Source organism: Salmo salar, chromosome ssa14 (assembly GCF_905237065.1).
Source record: "Salmo salar chromosome ssa14, Ssal_v3.1, whole genome shotgun sequence".
Lineage (NCBI taxonomy): Eukaryota > Metazoa > Chordata > Actinopteri > Salmoniformes > Salmonidae > Salmo > Salmo salar.
In genome coordinates this window covers 44,960,491-44,973,351 of record NC_059455.1, presented here as the reverse complement: position 1 = coordinate 44,973,351, position 12,861 = coordinate 44,960,491, and positions in this window count along the sequence as shown.

The window sequence follows — 12,861 nt, the reverse complement described above, 5'->3', positions numbered from 1 at the left end:
CACAACGTGACCTGCACACCCCCACATCCATGCTCACAGGGCGACCAGACATGTCTGAAGACACAAGGTAAACAATGAGTTCATTACAACAATACACATTATCCATGATATTTTTTTCCCATCACTATGCCCCCAAATGTCTCCCCCCCCCCTTCGCCAAATCTCGAAGCCCCTTAAAAGTCTGCATGGAAACATTCATCATGCACCAGTACACATACAGTTACAGTGTTTCATTCCATACAGTGTTTCATTCTATATAGTGTTTCATTCTATGTAGTGTTTCATTCCATATAGTGTTTCATTTCATATAGTGTTTCATTCCATACAGTGTTTCATTCTATGTAGTGTTTCATTCTATACAGTGTTTCATTCTATGTAGTGTTTCATTCTATGTAGTGTTTCATTCCATATAGTGTTTCATTCCATATAGTGTTTCATTCCATACAGTGTTTCATTCCATATAGTGTTTCATTCTATGTAGTGTTTCATTCTATACAGTGTTTCATTCTTTACAGTGTTTCATTCTATACATTGTTTCATTCTATGTAGTGTTTCATTCTATGTAGTGTTTCATTCTATACAGTGTTTCATTCTATGTAGTGTTTCATTTTATGTAGTGTTTCATTCTATACAGTGTTTCATTCTATACAGTGTTTCATTCTATATAGCGTTTCATTCTATATAGTGTTTCATTCTATGTAGTGTTTCATTCTATACAGTGTTTCATTCTAAACAGTGTTTCATTCTATATAGTGTTTCATTCTATGTAGTGTTTCATTCTATACAGTGTTTCATTCTAAACAGTGTTTCATTCTATACAGTGTTTCATTCTATACAGTGTTTCATTCCATATAGCGTTTCATTCTATATAGTGTTTCATTCTATGTAGTGTTTCATTCTATACAGTGTTTCATTCTAAACAGTGTTTCATTCTATATAGTGTTTCATTCTATGTAGTGTTTCATTCTATACAGTGTTTCATTCTATACAGTGTTTCATTCTATGTAGCGTTTCATTCTATACAGTGTTTCATTCTATATAGCGTTTCATTCTACATAGCGTTTCATTCTATATAGTGTTTCATTCTATGTAGTGTTTCATTCTATATAGCGGTTCATTTTATACAGTGTTTTGTTCTATACAGTGTTTCATTTTATATCGTGTTTCATTCTATATAGTGTTTCATTCTATACAGTGTTTCATTTGATTTCGTGTTTCAATCTATATAGCGTTTCATTTTATATAGTGTTTAATTCTATACAGCGTTTCATTTTATTTCGTGTTTCATTCTATACAGCGTTTCATTTTATATTGTGTTTCATTCTATATAGTGTTTTGTTCTTTATAGCTGTCACGTCCTGACCATAGAAAGCTGTTATTTTCTATGGTAGAGTAGGTCAGGGCGTGACAGGTTGTTTTCTAGTTTCGATTTTCTATGTTATGTTCTAGTTTTGTATTTCTATGTTGGGCTTTGTTTGGGATGATCTCCAATTAGAGGCAGCTGGTCATCATTGTCTCTAATTGGAGATCATACTTAAGTAGGTGTTTTTCCCACCTGGGTTTGTGGGAGATTGATTTTGAGTAAGTGCATGTTGTAACTCTTCGTCACGGTTTGGTTTGTTAATTCAGTTTATTTTGTATGTATTGCATAGTTTCACAGTTTAATAAAGAAAATGTGGAACGATACACGCTGCGCTTTGGTCCGCTCCTTCATCCTACGACAACCATGACAATAGTGTTTCATTCTATGTAGTGTTTCATTCTATGTAGTGTTTCATTCTATATAGTGTTTCATTCTATGTAGTGTTTCATTCTATATAGTGTTTCATTCTATGTAGTGTTTCATTCTATATAGTGTTTCATTCTATATAGTGTTTCATTCTATGTAGTGTTTCAATCTATGTAGTCTTTCATTCTATGTAGTGTTTCAATCTATGTAGTGTTTCATTCTATGTAGTGTTTCAATCTATGTAGTGTTTCAATCTATGTAGTGTTTCATTCTATGTAGTGTTTCAATCTATGTAGTGTTTCAATCTATGTAGTGTTTCATGCCCTCGCATGATGCTTTACCTTTATTGCTGTCCCCGTTACTGCTGTCCCCGTTACTGCTTTACTGTTACTGCTGTCCCCATTACTGCTGTCCCCATTACTGCTGTCCCCATGGTGCTTTACTGTTACTGCTGTCCCCATGGTGCTTTACTGTTACTGCTGTCCCCATGGTGCTTTACCGTTACTGCTGTCCCCATTACTGCTGTCCCCATTACTGCTTTACTGTTACTGCTGTCCCCGTTACTGCTGTTCCCGTTACTGCTTTACTGTTACTGCTGTCCCCATTACTGCTGTCCCCGTTACTGCTTTACTGTTACTGCTGTCCCCGTTACTGCTGTCCCCGTTACTGCTGTCCCCATGGTGCTTTACCGTTACTGCTGTCCCCATTACTGCTGTCCCCATTACTGCTGTCCCCATGGTGCTTTACCATTACTGCTGTCTCCATTACTGCTGTCCCCATGGTGCTTTACCATTACTGCTGTCTCTGTTACTGCTGTCCCCATTACTGCTGTCCCCATGGTGCTTTACCATTACTGCTGTCTCCGTTACTGCTGTCCCCATGGTGCTTTACCGTTACTGCTGTCCCCATTACTGCTGTCCCCATGGTGCTTTACCATTACTGCTGTCTCCATTACTGCTGTCCCCATGGTGCTTTACCATTACTGCTGTCTCTGTTACTGCTGTCCCCATTACTGCTGTCCCCATGGTGCTTTACCATTACTGCTGTCCCCATTACTGCTGTCCCCATGGTGCTTTACCATTACTGCTGTCTCCATTACTGCTGTCCCCATGGTGCTTTACCGTTACTGCTGTCCCCATTACTGCTGTCCCCATTACTGCTGTCCCCATGGTGCTTTACCATTACTGCTGTCTCCATTACTGCTGTCCCCATGGTGCTTTACCATTACTGCTGTCTCCGTTACTGCTTTACTGTTACTGCTGTCCCCATGTTGCTTTACTGTTACTGCTGTCCCCATTACTGCTGTCCCCATGGTGCTTTACCATTACTGCTGTCTCCGTTACTGCTTTACTGTTACTGCTGTCCCCATGTTGCTTTACTGTTACTGCTGTCCCCATTACTGCTGTCCCCATGGCGCTTTACTGTTACTGCTGTCCCCGTTACTGCTGTCCCCATTACTGCTTTACTGTTACTGCTGTCCCCGTTACTGCTGTCCCCGTTACTGCTGTCTCCGTTACTGCTTTACTGTTACTGCTGTCTCCGTTACTGCTGTCCCCATGGTGCTTTACTGTTACTGCTGTCCCCATTACTGCTGTCCCCATCACTGCTGTCCCCATGGCGCTTTACTGTTACTGCTGTCCCCGTTACTGCTGTCCCCATGGTGCTTTACTGTTACTGCTGTCCCCGTTACTGCTGTCTCCGTTACTGCTTTACTGTTACTGCTGTCCCCGTTACTGCTGTCTCCGTTACTGCTTTACTGTTACTGCTTTACTGTTACTGCTGTCTCCGTTACTGCTTTACTGTTACTGCTGTCCCCATTACTGCTGTCCCCGTTACTGCTTTACTGTTACTGCTGTCCCCGTTACTGCTGTCCCCGTTACTGCTGTCCCCATGGTGCTTTACCGTTACTGCTGTCCCCATTACTGCTGTCCCCATTACTGCTGTCCCCATGGTGCTTTACCATTACTGCTGTCTCCGTTACTGCTGTCCCCATGGTGCTTTACCGTTACTGCTGTCCCCATTACTGCTGTCCCCATGGTGCTTTACCATTACTGCTGTCTCCATTACTGCTGTCCCCATGGTGCTTTACCATTACTGCTGTCTCCGTTACTGCTTTACTGTTACTGCTGTCCCCATGTTGCTTTACTGTTACTGCTGTCCCCATTACTGCTGTCCCCATGGTGCTTTACCATTACTGCTGTCTCCGTTACTGCTTTACTGTTACTGCTGTCCCCATGTTGCTTTACTGTTACTGCTGTCCCCATGGTGCTTTACCGTTACTGCTGTCCCCATTACTGCTGTCCCCGTTACTGCTTTACTGTTACTGCTGTCTCCGTTACTGCTGTCCCCATTACTGCTGTCTCCGTTACTGCTTTACTGTTACTGCTGTCCCCATTACTGCTGTCTCCGTTACTGCTTTACTGTTACTGCTGTCCCCATGTTGCTTTACTGTTACTGCTGTCCCCATTACTGCTGTCCCCGTCGTGCTTCACTGTTACTGCTGTCCCCATTACTGCTGTCCCTATGGTGCTTTACTGTTACTGCTGTCCCCATGGTGCTTTACTGTTACTGCTGTCCCCGTTACTGCTGTCCCCGTTACTGCTGTCCCCATGGCGCTTTACTGTTACTGCTGTCCCCGTTACTGCTGTCCCCATGGCGCTTTACTGTTACTGCTGTCCCCATGGTGCTTTACTGTTACTGCTGTCCCCATTACTGCTTTACTGTTACTGCTGTCCCCGTTACTGCTGTCCCCATTACTGCTGTCCCCATTACTGCTGTCCCCATTACTGCTGTCCCCATGGCGCTTTACTGTTACTGCTGTCCCCGTTACTGCTGTCCCCATTACTGCTTTACTGTTACTGCTGTCCCCATTACTGCTGTCCCCATTACTGCTGTCCCCATGGCGCTTTACTGTTACTGCTGTCCCCGTTACTGCTGTCCCCATTACTGCTTTACTGTTACTGCTGTCCCCGTTACTGCTGTCCCCGTTACTGCTGTCTCCGTTACTGCTTTACTGTTACTGCTGTCTCCGTTACTGCTGTCCCCATGGTGCTTTACTGTTACTGCTGTCCCCATTACTGCTGTCCCCATCACTGCTGTCCCCATGGCGCTTTACTGTTACTGCTGTCCCCGTTACTGCTGTCCCCATGGTGCTTTACTGTTACTGCTGTCCCCGTTACTGCTGTCTCCGTTACTGCTTTACTGTTACTGCTGTCCCCGTTACTGCTGTCTCCGTTACTGCTTTACTGTTACTGCTTTACTGTTACTGCTGTCTCCGTTACTGCTGTCCCCATGGTGCTTTACTGTTACTGCTTTACTGTTACTGCTGTCCCCATGGTGCTTTACTGTTACTGCTTTACTGTTACTGCTGTCCCCATGGTGCTTTACTGTTACTGCTTTACTGTTACTGCTGTCCCCATGGTGCTTTACTGTTACTGCTTTACTGTTACTGCTGTCCCCATGGTGCTTTACTGTTACTGCTGTCTCCGTTACTGCTGTCCCCATGGTGCTTTACTGTTGTCTCCGTTACTGCTGTCCCCATTACTGCTGTCCCCATTACTGCTGTCCCCGTTACTGCTGTCCCCATGGTGCTTTACTGTTACTGCTGTCCCCGTTACTGCTGTCCCCGTTACTGCTGTCCCCATGGTGCTTTACTGTTACTGATGTCCCCATTACTGCTGTCTCCGTTACTGCTGTCCCCATCGTGCTTTACTGTTACTGCTGTCCCCATTACTGCTTTACATTTTACATTTGAAATCTTTAGCAGATGCTCTTATCCAGAGTAACTTCCTCGAGAAATTAGGGTTTAGTGCCTTGCTTAAGGGCACAGACAGATTTTTCACCTTGTCAGCTCAGGGATTTGAACTAGCAACCCTTTAGTTACTGTCCCCTCGCTCTTAATCGCTTGGATACCTTTAGTTACTTTACCATGGCCGATGTTAACAGTGACTGTCTCTTGCAGTAGGCTCTCAGTGCTAACAGGTTCCTGTGATCCACACGTTTGTTCAACACTGCTGCCGATGGAAAACAGAAACACACACATCAACACCTTGTAGCTACAATGAGAGTTGTCCAAGCTGACAATAGCATTCCTCAATGCTCCTCAGCATTCCTCAACATTCCTTAATGTTCTTCAACATTCCTAAACATTCCTCAACGTTCTTCAACATTCCTCAACGTTCTTCAACGTTCCTCAACGTTCCACAAAGTTCCTCAACATTCCTCAACTGCCAGAGCTCTGAGTCCTTGGCAAAGTAACACAAGGCCTCATAAAGTGTCTCAGAGTAGGAGTGCTGATCTAGGATCAGTTTTGCCTTTTAGATTATAACCATTGAACCTGATCCTAGATCAGTTTTTCCTTTTAGATTATAACCATTGAACCTGATCCTAGATCAGTTTTACCTTTTAGATTATAACCATTGAACCTGATCCTAGATCAGCACTTCTACATGCAGACTCAGCCCTTAGTTGTTCTGCCTAGTTCCAAGACATGGCTGAATTATAAAGTGATGTACAGTATGGTCATTCATAGCAGGTATTCACAAAGTAAGTAGGTTTGAACAGTAAGTCATTAGGCAGCATCAGAATCAGATCCCCATCAGCATGTCACACTGTTGTCCTCAGCTTAACACCCCCACCAGTGCCTCTGTTGATGGAAGTCACACCAGTCCATGGGTCAGTAGCCATTGTTACTGTACATCAGTGAGCCAACAACAAACAGCCGTACTTACAGGCTAGGCTGAGGACACACAGCAGGAGCAGTAGGTAGTGCTGCAGTAGATCCATGATAATACTCCTTGCGGTGCTCCTCACAGCGCAGCTACCTCGCTAGATCCTGACCGAGTGACCTGTTGGTCTCAACACCTTCTGATATTTATTTGGGACTGTGCTTTGGTCACAAATGTCACCACCAGCCGGACCCTCTTTCCAAAGTGGTGTGGCGCTAAAACGGGTCAACTAATCACATTTCCATTCTGAAATGCCCAAGGTGGGACGGGGCTTAAAAGGCGGGGCTCGTCATTCACTTCAAAGGGATGATCTCTAAAGTACAGAGTTCTCTTTTCACCTCTGCTGGCTGGCTTGTGTTTGAGTTGTGGAAGATGCAGTGGTATGTGTGTCCATCCACAGCTAAATTACATGATTAAGGAGCTTCGGGCCATGAAAGTGTTGCTCAGTCATAGGCATTAATCATCTTTTACCTCAGGGGGGAGGTGTTTAGCACATGAACTTAAAACAGAAACCTGGTTAAAGCACATAAACAGGATCAGCATGGGGCTGAGCCTTTAGATGGGGGAAACACCTTGCTGTTTATTTAACATCAAGCCAGATGATCAGGGTCTTCCCAGGGGTTGGACTCTGTCCCAGGCCAGTCCTCCATGTCCCCAGATGATCAGGGTCTTCCCAGGGGTTGGACTCTGTCCCAGGCCAGTCCTCCATGTCCCCAGATGATCAGGGTCTTCCCAGGGGTTGGACTCTGTCCCAGGCCAGTCCTCCATGTCCCCAGATGATCAGGGTCTTCCCAGGGGTTGGACTCTGTCCCAGGCCAGTCCTCCATGTCCCCAGATGATCAGGGTCTTCCCAGGGGTTGGACTCTGTCCCAGGCCAGTCCTCCATGTCCCCAGATGATCAGGGTCTTCCCAGGGGTTGGACTCTGTCCCAGGCCAGTCCTCCATGTCCCCAGATGATCAGGGTCTTCCCAGGGGTTGGACTCTGTCCCAGGCCAGTCCTCCATGTCCCCAGATGATCAGGGTCTTCCCAGGGGTTGGACTCTGTCCCAGGCCAGTCCTCCATGTCCCCAGATGATCAGGGTCTTCCCAGGGGTTGGACTCTGTCCCAGGCCAGTCCTCCATGTCCCCAGATGATCAGGGTCTTCCCAGGGGTTGGACTCTGTCCCAGGCCAGTCCTCCATGTCCCCAGATGATCAGGGCCCTCCCAGGGGTTGTTCTACAGGGTCGTGGGTCATGGGTCGTTCTACAGAAGTGGTATAAATTGAGGGTTGAAAAAACAGGCACATTTGAATCCTATTCCTCCCAAACTCAGACTATATACCACTCACACACTGTTTGAATACAAGCATTTCGCTACACCCGCAATAAAGGCAGGTAGCCTAGCGGTTAGAGTGTTGGGCCAGTAACCAAAAGGTTGTTTGATGAAATCCCTGAGTTGACAAGGTAAAAAATCAGTCATTCTGCCCCTGAACAATGCAGTTAACCCAATGTTACCCGATAGGCTGTCATTGTAAATAAGAATTTGTTCTTAACTGAGTTGCCTGGTTAAATCAAATAAAAAATAACATCTGCTAAATGTGTATGTGTCCAATAAAATGTGATATTTCAAATATTTACCTGAATTCCTTACCACCCTACTAAATGTGCCACTACTGGCACATAGTGCCACGTGGGTAATAAAGGGAGACAATGCTTCTATTACAGATTCATTATATAGATGTCATTTGCATATCAAGTTAACAACATAGTAAAAAAAATTATTGAAAACCAGATTTTCAAAACCTTTCAATTGAATTTAGAGAAATATAATCTCTATTGTTCTCTGTAAAATGTTCTGTGTTGATTGTATGAATCTGAAAATTGTTGATTGAATTACATCTAATTCCTTTGGTTGTTAGGTATAAAGTGTTAATTTAAATATATATCTTTATTTTGGTAAAATAAAGGATTTTCATTGGTTAAAAAATATTTATTATGGTAGAAATTCACAGTTAAGATCTCCTTACCTCAAAATAATCCCACATATGCTCTTCATCTTGTTAAACACAATTTAATTAAGCCTCTTAGTTATTCATCAAGTGAGTGTTGTGTCCGAGAATGAGATTACACTGATGATGAATTTGGCCTGGCCTGTATGCGTGCCTGCTCCTCTGTAACTCTACTGCACGTGTTGCATGGCTCAGTATACCACTGGCCCTGGGATTAACTCTGTTGATATATTCAGGATTATCACTGAGCCTCTGCAGTGCACAGTATTAATCCATGAAGCTCATCTACTATATGTGACTACTGAGTGGCCACTGAGTGAAGACTAGAGGTCTATGTTTTGTCTAAATTGATGTCAATGTTTGGGCTCTTGGAGGGTTGGATCCCCCCTGCTGGCTATGCATTTGAATACTTTACACTTTTTCCTGAAGTGTGCACTTGTCCACTACCCACATGGTGGTCCTCTGAGTGGCTACAGAGTGGCTACAGAGTGACAACAGAGTGACTACAGTGACTACCGAGTGATGACTGAGTGACTACTGAGTGACTACTGAGCCATCTGAAGGCTGGTGAGTAACCTCTCTGGACTTGAGGCCTAACACGTCACATGACAGAGCTAGTTCAGAAGCGTTGCTCACCAACATGCAGTGACTGACCTCTGCTAGCCAAACTGGGTCAGTAGTGCTAGACCAGCAAACATGTCCACATTGGCATTATGTGGGCCCAATGCGGGCTAAAATATTGGTTGCCCACATTAGGCCAATGCACCTTTGCTCATTGGCTCCACATTGGCCCTCAAGGCATTTTCCCAGTGTGGCCCAGCGTGGCCCAGTGTGGCCCAGTATGGCCCAGTGTGGCCCAGCGTGGCCCAGTGTGGCCCAGTGTGGGCAGCCCATATCTGGCGAGGGCAGTCCTCACTGGACACAGACGTCAACGGCGTGTATTCATGGATGCCAAGGGAAGCCAGGCTTCCTTCAAAAAGTTGACCAAGAAAATAAGAAAAAAACATAAAATAATGTATCTTTTGTCTCTCTGAGTTTCATAATGTTCCTTCAATTCACAAGAGGCTGAATGTCCTCTCCTATTCTCGCTATACACCAAGTCACTTGGCTCTGTCATATCCTCACATGGTCTCTCCTATCATTGCTATGCAGACGACACACAATTAATCTTCTCCTTTCCCCCTTCTGATAACCAGGCGGCGAATCGCATCTCTGCATGTCTGTCAGACATATCAGTGTGGATGACGGATCACCAGCTCAAGCTGAACCTCGGCAAGACGGAGCTGCTCTTCCTCCCGGGGAAGGACTGCCCGTTCCATGATCTCGCCATCACGGTTGACAACTCCCTTGTGTCCTCCTCCCAGAGTGCTAAGAACCTTGGCGTGATCCTGGACAACACCCTGTCGTTCTCCACTAACATCAAGGCGGTGACCCGATCCTGTAGGTTCATGCTCTACAACATTCGCAGAGTACGACCCTGCCTCACACAGGAAGCGGCGCAGGTCCTAATCCAGGCACTTGTCATCTCCCGTCTGGATTACTGCAACTCGCTGTTGGCTGGGCTCCCTGCCTGTGCCATTAAACCCCTACAACTCATCCAGAACGCCGCAGCCCGTCTGGTGTTCAACCTTCCCAAGTTCTCTCACGTCACCCCGCTCCTCCGCTCTCTCCACTGGCTTCCAGTTGAAGCTCGCATCCGCTACAAGACCATGGTGATTGCCTACGGAGCTGTGAAGGGAACGGCACCTCCATACCTTCAGGCTCTGATCAGGCCCTACACCCAAACAAGGGCACTGCGTTCATCCACCACTGGCCTGCTGGCCCCCCTACCTCTGAGGAAGCACAGTTCCCGCTCAGCCCAGTCAAAACTGTTCGCTGCTCTGGCACCCCAATGGTGGAACAAGATCCCTCACGACGCCAGGACAGCGGAGTCAATCACCACCTTCCGGAGACACCTGAAACCCCACCTCTTTAAGGAATACCTAGGATAGGATAAAGTAATCCTTCTAACCCCCCCTCCCCCTTAAAAGATTTAGATGCACTATTGTAAAGTGGTTGTTCCACTGGATATCATAAGGTGAATGCACCATTTTGTAAGTCGCTCTGGATAAGAGCGTCTGCTAAATGACTTAAATGTAATGTAAATGTAAATGTAATGTCTCACACTGGAGAAAGGATCCCAGCGAGTATTTGGCCTCCCTTGACAAAATGTATTTGTTGTGCTGTTGTTGTGTTGTTGTCCTCCGGTGGCTAGCTACCTAGCTAAAATTGGCCCTTTGCTAAATTAACCATGTATTGAGCTAGGGATTTGGACTTGTGGGTTTTACCTAATTCTCCGTACTGGCCAATGATTATAATGGCGATTCTGATCCAACCATAAATTCCTACTTTGTGCCCCTCGCCTGAGAGGATGTGTAGTTGGATGTAGAAGGCTAATGTTAACTAGCTGGGTCATCGTTGCCCATGAAAGGAAGTTAGGCTAGCGAGCAAGCGTTTTAGCCAGGTAACCCATGACAACAAAACTAAAGTGTACTGTATGATGTTATAGACCGTTTCGTCAACATGAAAGAGAGGAGGATGGTGTTTCTCTACCAGTAGGGTGAGTCAACATGTTTTTTTCTACTTGCGCACGCACGCACGCATGCACGCATGCACACGCACACACACACACACAGAGAGAGAAATCAGAACCGTGGACAGCCAAATCATATTTAGTTTACGTTGATTGGACAAATTGTTTTTGGTATCTTTTAGTTGTCACTGTATTAGACTAAGCATAGGTGATTTGATAATGTTGAAGTTTAAATGTTGCTGGAATAGTGGAGGAAACATTAACTTGCTTGACCATGCTGTAGGTCATGTAACTGTTTTGATTTGTGAACTTCACTTCTCAGGTTTTGTGATAAAACAAAGGTGTGGTTGAATGTATTCTGCCACTGTGTCTTCTTATTGTCTCTGCCTTTAGGCCTAAATACAGATTCATGGTGTCAAAGCATATGAACTAACAGGTTACAACGCAATTATCACAACACAGGCTTGGTTTCCCCGGTGATTTCACCCATGCACCACTTCTGGATGTTATGTCTATGATTCACAAAGCCTGTTTGGATAATTTAGCCGAATACCTCTGGACAGGTCTGGCCCTGTCACAGGCCTCAGTCATCATAACAGATACAAATGTAGGATCTTAATTTGATCACCCTGTTGCAGGATCACTTTTTTTTCAGGACATTTTAAACTTGTAGTGTTTTTGAGGTTTAAAAGGCTTCTGAAATGAGTAATTTCCCCTTCTAAATTTCAGACTTGATTGTATCAATCCCTACAAAATGTCCATTAATCAAATCAAAGTTTATTGGTTGTGTACACAGATATTTGCAGGTGTTGTAGCAGGTGCAGCAAAATGCTTATGTTGCCAGCTCCAACAGGGCAGTAGAATGTCTCCCAAATACAATACTAATACATAAATAATTAAACAAAAAGCAAACCAAGAAATAACAATCCAAAAGTACACGTATTACAGTGAGCAGTGTGACAATCCAGAATATAAAACATGTGGTGTGTATAGACAGTATATCGTTAGGAAAATAAAATGGTATGTATTAGGTATATTAGGATGAGCTATGTGGAGAATACAGTTTATACATACAGTCAGTAGACAACAGTGTATAAACAATAGATGGTGATCAGCATTCAATGATTCTGTATACATGGGGCATTAGTGTCACTCCTTATAATCCACATGATAAATCACATTTCCTGTTGCATCAGAATTATTTTCCAACTGTAGCAAACGGGTTGAAATTAAGATCCTACATCTGTACATATCTGATTCATACAGCCTGTATGGCTGATGTAGTGGAGGTCACACATGTATACCAGTGGAGAGTAAACTAACAACTCAGGTCTGTGCCCTGCCTGTCACATTGCCTCAGTTATGACATACTGTATATCTAACCGATGTAAAATGGCTAGTTAGCGGTGGTGCGTGCTAATAGCGTTTCAAACGGGTGACGTCACTCGCTCTGAGACCTGAAGTAGTTGTTCCCCTTGCGCTGCAACGGCCTCCGGCTTTCGTGGTGCGATGGGTAACGATGCTTCATGGGTGACTGTTGTTGTGTGCAGAGGGTCCCTGGTTCAAGCCCAGGTTGGGGCGAGGAGAGCGACGGAAGCTAAACTGTTACATTGGTGCTGTGACCCGGATCACAGATTGCTGCGGAAAAGGAGGAGGCCAAAAAGGGGGGTGTGTGTAACCGATGTGAAATGGCTAGTTAGTTAGCGGTGGTGTGCGCTAATAGCGTTTCAATTGGGTGACGTCACTCGCTCTGAGACCTGAAGTAGTTGTTCTCCTTGCTCTGCAAGGGCCGTGGCTTTTGTGGCGCGATGGGTAACGATGCTTTGTGGGTGACTTTTGTTGATG